Raw genomic sequence first — 8,618 nt, 5'->3', positions numbered from 1 at the left:
TATTAAGAAATGGAATGAAATAATCATTAGATATAACACTTTTACTAAACTGCCCTTACTCTTTAGTTTTCCCTATTTTATTTGACAACTCATTTTGGCATTGTTTAATTAATTTGAAGGTACAAATCAACTAAATACATAGATTGCAATCTTCAAAGAGAAAACTTTGTTCAAAGTTTCTTTTCAGTGATTCGCATGTGATGCCTTGAAATGCTACCGCAAGATTTACATATCTAAATGGAGAGATTAAACAACATTTTTTGTTTATCTCTAGTTTTAGTTACTAGGCTCAAATATGCAGATATGAAATTAACTTATTTTTTAAAAATAAAATAAAATTTAGGCTGGACGGTCATACATAAATTAGTCCGATATGAACTTCAAAAGCATGGTTTTGTAATCTGTATCATCATTTTTTTTCTACTGCTTGAAACCTAACTTTAATGAATAATATTAAGCAGCTAAAATGCTTTACATGAGAATAGAAAAACGTGGGTTGGTAATTGATTTGTCAGTTCTGGGTGTTACTATGATTAGTAGTTTCCTTCTTCTCTAAAAAGGAGATGGTGTACTCGCAAACACTCCGACGATCTAGTAAGAATATTTTGAATATGTGAACGCAATAACAGTTGAAACCTGCAATCAGAAGTGGCGACAATTAATAGTTCACATTGCGGCAAAGTAGAGAAGGTTCAAATTCGGCAACAACTTTGGTTCTATTCTTGGCACGTCTTGTGCTATAATAGTTATTTCATTTTTGTTCGCTTTTTGAAATAAAAAAAAAAAGAATAATTTTTTTATATATATTTAGTGTGATTTGATTGAATGAATGTGTAAAATGAAAAATATACCATCCGAACATAAAAATTAATTTATTCAGACTTTTTTTTAAGATATTAATTTATTTAGACTATTTTATAATTTTCTTCATCATACTAATTTTTAATTTTATTTAATGATAATTTAATAAAATTTACCTATAATTTAATAATTATTTTTTTTAATTTACTTAAATGAATATTATGCATGACACAAATCATAATCTTATATATGTATGATCCAGAAAATTTGGGGACTATACCCTACTTTATTCATCAAATTAGATCACTGGCTTTATACCCAAATCTCATGTGAACAATATTCAGTTGATGAATCAACCAATTGTTGGAGTCCTAATGACCTTATTAGATTCATCAACATACAATCGAACTCTTTTAAACCTTAAATCAGCAGTAACAAATGAATCAGAGGGCACCACTTGAATTTCATCTCCAGATATATCTTCCTTTATTTTTCTCTCTGCTTCTCCAGATATATAGCTCAGGCCAACTTGTTTTTGTAGGGTTATTTGTCCCTAAAAGTTGGTTGTAAGTCCCTGCAACACCAAACATATTTTACTATCATTGTAGTTTGGTTTCGTTTTTTAAAAACGAGTCCACCAAAATTGACATTGGAGATAATCAAACTTGAAATCTTGATGGTAGTATTCTCAAAATCTATTTTTTAAAGAATAAAACATGATCTAGTTAAAAATCATGTTTAAGAAAGAAAAAAATTGGATAGTAAACAAACACAAATAGCTTCATTTTTAAAATCTCCAAAATAAAATTGGATAGTAAACAAACCATTATTTTTTATTCGCAAAAAACCAATCTTTTAAAAAACCCGCAATTTATTTCTTTTATTATAAGTTTAGCTAATTACCGAGTTGAAAACAATAATCCATGTGGAGACGATATAACTTACAATTTTATTGCTTGGAAATATTTGGTGCACTTGCCAAATTTATCATTATATATAATAACAATACTTAAATTTTGTATTCTTTTTTTTTTTGAAGGATAAATTTTGTATTCTTTAGTCTTTACTATAGTTCTTTAACAAATACTGGTATATGTAAATTTTACATCACAAGTATTTGTTTAACACAAGGAAAATTGGGCTTGTTTCCTAGAGTCATAGATAAACATTCCAATTTAATTTGAATATAACGCACAAAAAAAAAACATTTAATTAAGACATGTATAGTTATTGTAATAGACAATTATAATTTTGTATTGACAGTTTATAGTTTTCCATATCTTTTAGAAGCAAGCAAACACTCCGAGCTTCTTAAAAATAATAAAATGTAAGAGAAATAGAAATGATGCTTGAGAACAATTACAAGTATGAAAACATTATAACATCAATATAAAAGTATAGGATTATTGGTAAGGTAAAAACTATTTTTCAACTTACCTATTAAACATACAGCCTTGCTATGTACGAAATATATGCGCACGACTGCACACGATAAAAGGTTGGTAGGATTTTTACATTTTTAAAATAAATAAAATTAAAACACAACCTAAATCCAATGGTTATTGTATAAAATCCTATGGCTGCAGTGGATTCGTTGCTTTTCGTCGACCAACTATCGTACCATTAAGCTTTTTCCTTAAAGATATCTTGATACGTGGTAAGTTGGAAAGAAAATGGTGATATCTCTAAAATTAAGACACAAACAAACAATCTTAATGATATTACTTACTATCTTATTTGATTTCATTACCATCATTTTAGAGTACAAAGCCATTACTACAAGGTTCTTGAAATTAGAACGATAAAAATTCAATTATTGGATGCCAGCAAAATAAATAAATGACAGATTATGTAATATTCTAAAGACTTGTGTACTCTCTTGGTTCTTTCACTAAATACAAAATCACTTGGGATTAAGTTGTACTTGCAACTCCGGTCTACGACACTTGCAGAGACGATGGATACACTTCGCAACCATATTAGATGGGCACATATGTTTTGGACAATCAGAATCTCTAAAGCATTTATCTTTACCACCCCCTTCAATGAAAAAAGAGAATAAAATAATGTAACTAAATTGAGATGAAATTACTTCGTTAGAAATAAAGAAGGAAATTTTAAAAAATAAAAAAAAGAATGCGTACTATATACCATTCAAACTTTTTGAAACAGTAAATGAGGAGATAAATATAATCATAAAACAAACAAACTTGAGAATTTCAGCCATATTTTCCCACTTTATATGTAACAAATGGTTTAATCACTTTATGATTTTCAAAGCTCGACTTCCGCTTACATAATTTATATATTTTAAAATGGCCCTTGTTAAGTTGTAAAAATACCTTTTAAAAAATTAGAATCATTATTAAATGTATATCAATGTGTCGTATTTGTCCCTTCAACATACTTAGTAAAAAGAAATATTAAAAAAGTGTTATGGTTGGATTTAGAAGCTAATTTATTTCTAATTGTTATTTAATCATTTTGAACTATTGACGCGTGTTATGGTTGGTTTGTTAGACCAAAATCTGTTTAAGAACAAAGCACTTACGTTTTGATGATAAAAAAAATAAAAAATGTACGAGAACACTTAGGAAAATGTGTTTAACTGTGCAGGAAATTCTAAGTATAAGAGAAGTTTTGCCTATGGACTAAGCCAAAGCTATGGACTCCAGTCAACCCTCTTTACTACTTGTAAACGCTTTGGAACTTGTTGAAGCTTATGTTATAGATAAAGACAATCTCATGTATTAAGATGATGGTAAACTAGGTGGAAGTCAACATTGTGGTTTGAGCCTTTGGACTAAGATCATCTGTACCATCATTGACTTGAGGTTTTACGAATGATGCATGAAATTACTCTTTGCTAGGAAAGGAAACATTGTTTTGACTTATGCAAAGGTGTAAAATTCATTAAGAGGCTCTGTAACACCCATACCAGACGTATCTAGAAAGTCTAGCACGTGCGTTAATATTAGTATTGGATACATTAAAATTTACAACAATTATTACATACGAATGAATAATTATACAACAAATTGCGTTCGTACAAAAATCGCATAAACAACTCAACCATACATATATAATTTCATCCTTAAAATCCAAAGCATCATGCAGCGACACGAACACACACTTGCTGAAACATCCATCCGACTTCAAGCTTGCATAGCATCCTGTTTATCTGAAACAAATAAGGATTGGGATGAGACATAATGTCTCAAAGAGTTCCCCTACATCCTAGGCTATAGGCAACCTCAAGGGGAAACCTACGGTCACCACGTGTCTACATTACAACCTGACGGTTGATTATACGTGTGTGGAGACTTGCATACTGAGACTGTAGTGCTTACTAGAGCCGTCATAATCTTATCTCACCTGTTATAGGTTTCTCATCTATACATGTCATGGCGGTTGAGGGAACCTAAACCGCATTGCCAAGTGTACGCTTTACGTAACAAGGCCTAAACATAAAATAACATAGCATAGTCATGACATGATTCTAAACCGGACGATTATGGAAACCTAAGGTCGTCACGGGCATAGCTTTCTTTACTTGCTCTATACATATCTTGCTCTCGTCTAATAGCATTTCATGCTCTTGTTCTTAAACATAATCATACATAGGCTCGATCATGAGCATAACATAACATAATCATCAGGAACATAATCGTGTCTAAGTTCATTCGTTAGGTTAGCGTTGAACAAACAATGTTATCTTGATTCATTTTACGGATAGTCCCAAGTGGAGTAACCCCGAGATCAATCCCATACATGACCGATGTACGTACATCGGACTCCTTCGGTGTCGTGCGGGTCCCTTGCGGCTTGAACCGTTCCCCTTAGGTCGAGAACCTCCCGTATCCCCCTGGCGTGGATAACAAGAGACACGAGCACCTACGTCTTGTTTACTCAGTGACATGCGGGTCCCTTACGGCTTGAATCGTTCTCATAATGAGAACCCCTTGTATCCCCTCTGATGTGGATATCAAGAGACATGTCACCTACTCTTATTAGTCATGGTCTTGTCGTGCATATAAGCTAAACATATACATACTTTCTTGTTTACCTCGGAACCTTAATCGATCCGATTAGCGGTAACGTATACTTGTTCATTCTTAACATGGTGGAGAGAATTAACTTATCAATCCACAACTTACGTACTAGCTAAGTTATTCTAGCTCATGTGCGAAGAGATTATCATTCGCGTCTAATCATTCTAGGGATTCTTGCTATCTTTCTAGTTCTCGACAACCTAAGCCGAGGCTCTACATACATTCCCTTTCTTAGTTCATTGTTACCCCATCATGCTTAAACTCTCTTGAGCCATCCTTGTGGTACATGCTAAGATTGCCACGATTATTGATGCAAGGATCAATGGATGATGTGAGCAACTTTACAAAAATTTCTAAAGACCGAAAGTGCCGAAAACCCAAATTCCAAGTCGTTTATAAATTCTATGACTTGATAAAGCCAAGTTTGTTCCAGTAGAAAAATAAGTGAAAACAGTCAAAGACAACGCGGACGTTGTCCTGTCTGGGGCGCCTGGCGCCAGGAGCAGGGCGCCTAGCGCTAGCTCTCTGTGGGTGGGCGCCTAGCGCCCTTGTACAGGCGCAGCACTCCGAAGCTTGCGTTTTCGCGTGTTTCGGCCGCGGGTTTTCGCCATTTTCGACCCAAAACTCGTCCAATTCGACCCTGTAATGCACCAAATACATCCAACAACTTGTATAGACTTATGTAAACATATCTCATGGCAATTCTTAGCATATGAACAACAAGAATTACTTTGGGGGTACTAGAATTTCATAAAAGCTAACTAACATATATCATGATATCATCTCAAGATTTTACAAACCCAAAGGGTAGGTAATCTATCTATGGAACTCACCTAATGATTTGCACTTGATCTTTAAGCTTCAAGCATTAACACCTCTTTCCATCTCTCAAAACTCTAGTTCCTTTCTTTCTCCAACTTGTTTCCAAAGCTTCTAGTTGTTCTTTAGGAAGAAGAAGAAGAAAACCATGATGCAAGGTTCATCTCCAACCTAAGAATCTTTGAGGAAGAAGGTTTGATGAATTGATGAGGTGAGGATAAGAAGGAGGGGTCGATGGTTAGAGAGAAGAGAGAGAAAAACTCTTTCTCTCAACCCTAGAGAGAGAAAGCAAATGGAAAATGAATGATTTTGAGACCAAAACCAAATAAATATCCTTTGGCGTGCAATTACCTCTTTGCCCTTGTCTTAAGCGTGTTTAATCCGACACTGATACTTTATCCGTAATATACTGACATGTCATAAAATATTACCCATGAACTTACTTTCCATGAATATCATTCCTCTGATACATTTAACAGGTAAAATTTCCATTAGCTGACGAGCGGGATGTTACACTCTACCCCCCTTAAAGAAATTTCGTCCTCGAAATTTAAAGATCGACTACCAATCATCATGACCAAAAAATTATCTATGGTCTGAGTCATACAATTTCCATTCACACTTATTCATAGAGTTCGTCGTATCATGTCCTCATCTTATTTCTTAACCCACATACAATTAAACATAGCCTTCTTGATCTTAGTGTCACTCCAACTTAGAGTTATCTTAATATATCATGACATGAAACTTACCTTGCTACTCATAAACTTATTGTCTCAGAATCGGATCTTACCCGCTTAACATAAACCATCCCTAAAGTTTTCTTGTCATAAACATGAACACTCAGGATTTGCCTTTTAACTGGAATCCTACCAGAAACCAGGTTTGCTCTGCAGTGCTTACTTGTAACTTTAAAACATCTTTTCATGCATACATAATCTTATCGGTAAACATATAATTCATACATCAGTTACTTATTGTACCTTGAGACAAGTGCCTCATTCTGACATTACTTATCTTGGCGATTCTACGAATCTCTTGTCTCTTTTCAGAGTCTTAAGAAATCTCTCGATCTCATTAACATTCTTATTGCACCCAAATTCATGGATGACTCATATAACTTGTCTTAGAGAGATGAAATTAATTACGCTTATACACATAACATTCATCAACCCATCCTGTAACTTACATGCTCTTAAAACTTATGACTTAGATCTCTTGCATTTTAATACTCTTAACATATACTTGTACCCCTCGTAAAACTTTTCGAAAACTGTTGTTTACTTCATTAAATCTTACCTTACATGGTGTCCTACATACTCTCAAGTGTCGCATCTTGTGAGTTAATAACGATACTTGTTCTAACATCTTGATTAAGAAAATTTTCTAAACTTTGGTATTTGGGTCCTTGGAACGAATAATTGTATAACTTAAAAGAAAACATTACGAAATCATATTTTTAAAATAATCATCATTCCAAAGTCCCTTACTACCCATTTTAACTTTAAAAGTTATAAATCATAGTTCGAAATCTTCATAGCAAGTATCGTGATCATTTAACAAGTTTGACATAAGGGAGTATGCACTTGATCGTGCATAACTCATGATTTATTGAGATATTAAGTCTATACATAGGTATAAATATTAGGAGTAATATTTATACTGGATTGACCCACCGTGAGAATACTACATAGTATGTTATGAAAATGTTATAAGATATTCTCACAATGATAATAATGTATATCGCTCTTAGACCTGAAACCACTATGATCCCTAGATGTGGACTCAAGTGCTTTGTTGCCATTCTAACGTTGTCTGTAAAAGGATAACCATAACGTTGGTTGATGGGTACTTGATGAATCATGCTGAGGGACATGAGTGTCCTAGATGGGATTTGTCCCTCCTCATAAACAGGAGATATATCTTTAGGCCTCTTGATGAAATATGACTGTAAAATTGCATGGCCATGCCGAACTAAGTCAATATAAGATATTGGACTTATTCGTTATTCAGTATATTTCGGAATCAAGGAATATAAACATTGATCTATACAAGGGTGACAATATCTATGCCTTGGGATCAATAAAGATATCGAGACAAAGGAGTAAGTGTACACATGAGTATTATCATGGAAAGGTTTCGTCAGATCACTTGACATTCTTGTCACTTGGGTAGCAATGATGTGTTTCTAGATACCGCTCATTGTTTATAATATTAAATATTAGATTTAATATTATTGCCAACGTGACTAGAACCTATAGGGTCACACACAAAGAACAGTCAAAAGAGAAATATATAAGTATGACTTATATAAGGGGTGCGTTTAGTAAATAACGCTAATTAGTTAGCAAAATTACTAAACTCGTTGTTGAGCTTACTGAAGCCCAATAGTGACTTATGACTTGCAGAGCACACTAGAAGTTCTATAAATAGAACTCTGGTGCTGAAGTTTTTGGTTACACGTTTTGAAGCAACCCTTTTCTTTTCTGCACTTCCAATTCATTGGCTAGCACCGAGTTTTGGAGGAGCACTGTTCGTGTGGACTTGCTAGAGGCTTTGCTGCTTGCTGCTTGCTTGGCTGTGATCGAGATTCCAGTTTCCAGTTCCAGCTTTCAGATTCCACAGTTCAAGGTAACAATCGAATCACTGATTCATGTTTGAATTTCGTAATGATCCAAGGAATGAAAATCGAAAATTTTCCGCTGCTTCTACTCCATTCTTCTATTCGATTTTCCTTCAATTCTAGTCCCACTAGTGGAAGACTCCATCTCAAACTGAGTATTATTCACAACAACTTCTCAATGTGTACGTGCACTTTGTCGTTCACCTTATAAATTTTACAACTCAACAAACTTCTATCTTCAAGAGTTAACCGAGTATTTTTACCAATATTTTTTTATAGTGATTGTTTAGTATTTAATGTATATTCTTATCATTGCCTCTCAA

The 8,618-nt window shown here is 33.7% G+C and overlaps 2 long non-coding RNA genes across 2 annotated transcripts; both read right to left on the bottom strand.

The window, feature by feature from the left end:
- Positions 1-1,039: 1,039 nt before the first annotated feature.
- Positions 1,040-2,614, bottom strand: LOC146935946 (uncharacterized). The gene is made up of 2 exons (XR_015030404.1): positions 2,239-2,614; positions 1,040-1,375 (listed from the first exon to the last, which is right to left on the bottom strand). It is a non-coding gene; the product is annotated as an uncharacterized LOC146935946 (long non-coding RNA).
- Positions 2,615-3,671: 1,057 nt separating this feature from the next.
- Positions 3,672-6,093, bottom strand: LOC146935945 (uncharacterized). The gene is made up of 2 exons (XR_015030403.1): positions 5,687-6,093; positions 3,672-3,982 (listed from the first exon to the last, which is right to left on the bottom strand). It is a non-coding gene; the product is annotated as an uncharacterized LOC146935945 (long non-coding RNA).
- Between the last annotated feature and the right edge of the window lie 2,525 nt (positions 6,094-8,618).

This window comes from Medicago sativa, chromosome 3 (assembly GCF_051527215.1).
Source record: "Medicago sativa cultivar Bolivia chromosome 3, Bolivia_mono, whole genome shotgun sequence".
NCBI classification, from domain to species: domain Eukaryota; kingdom Viridiplantae; phylum Streptophyta; class Magnoliopsida; order Fabales; family Fabaceae; genus Medicago; species Medicago sativa.
The sequence above is the reverse complement of the archived record's forward strand: the minus strand, read 5'-3'. Positions and strand labels throughout refer to the sequence as shown.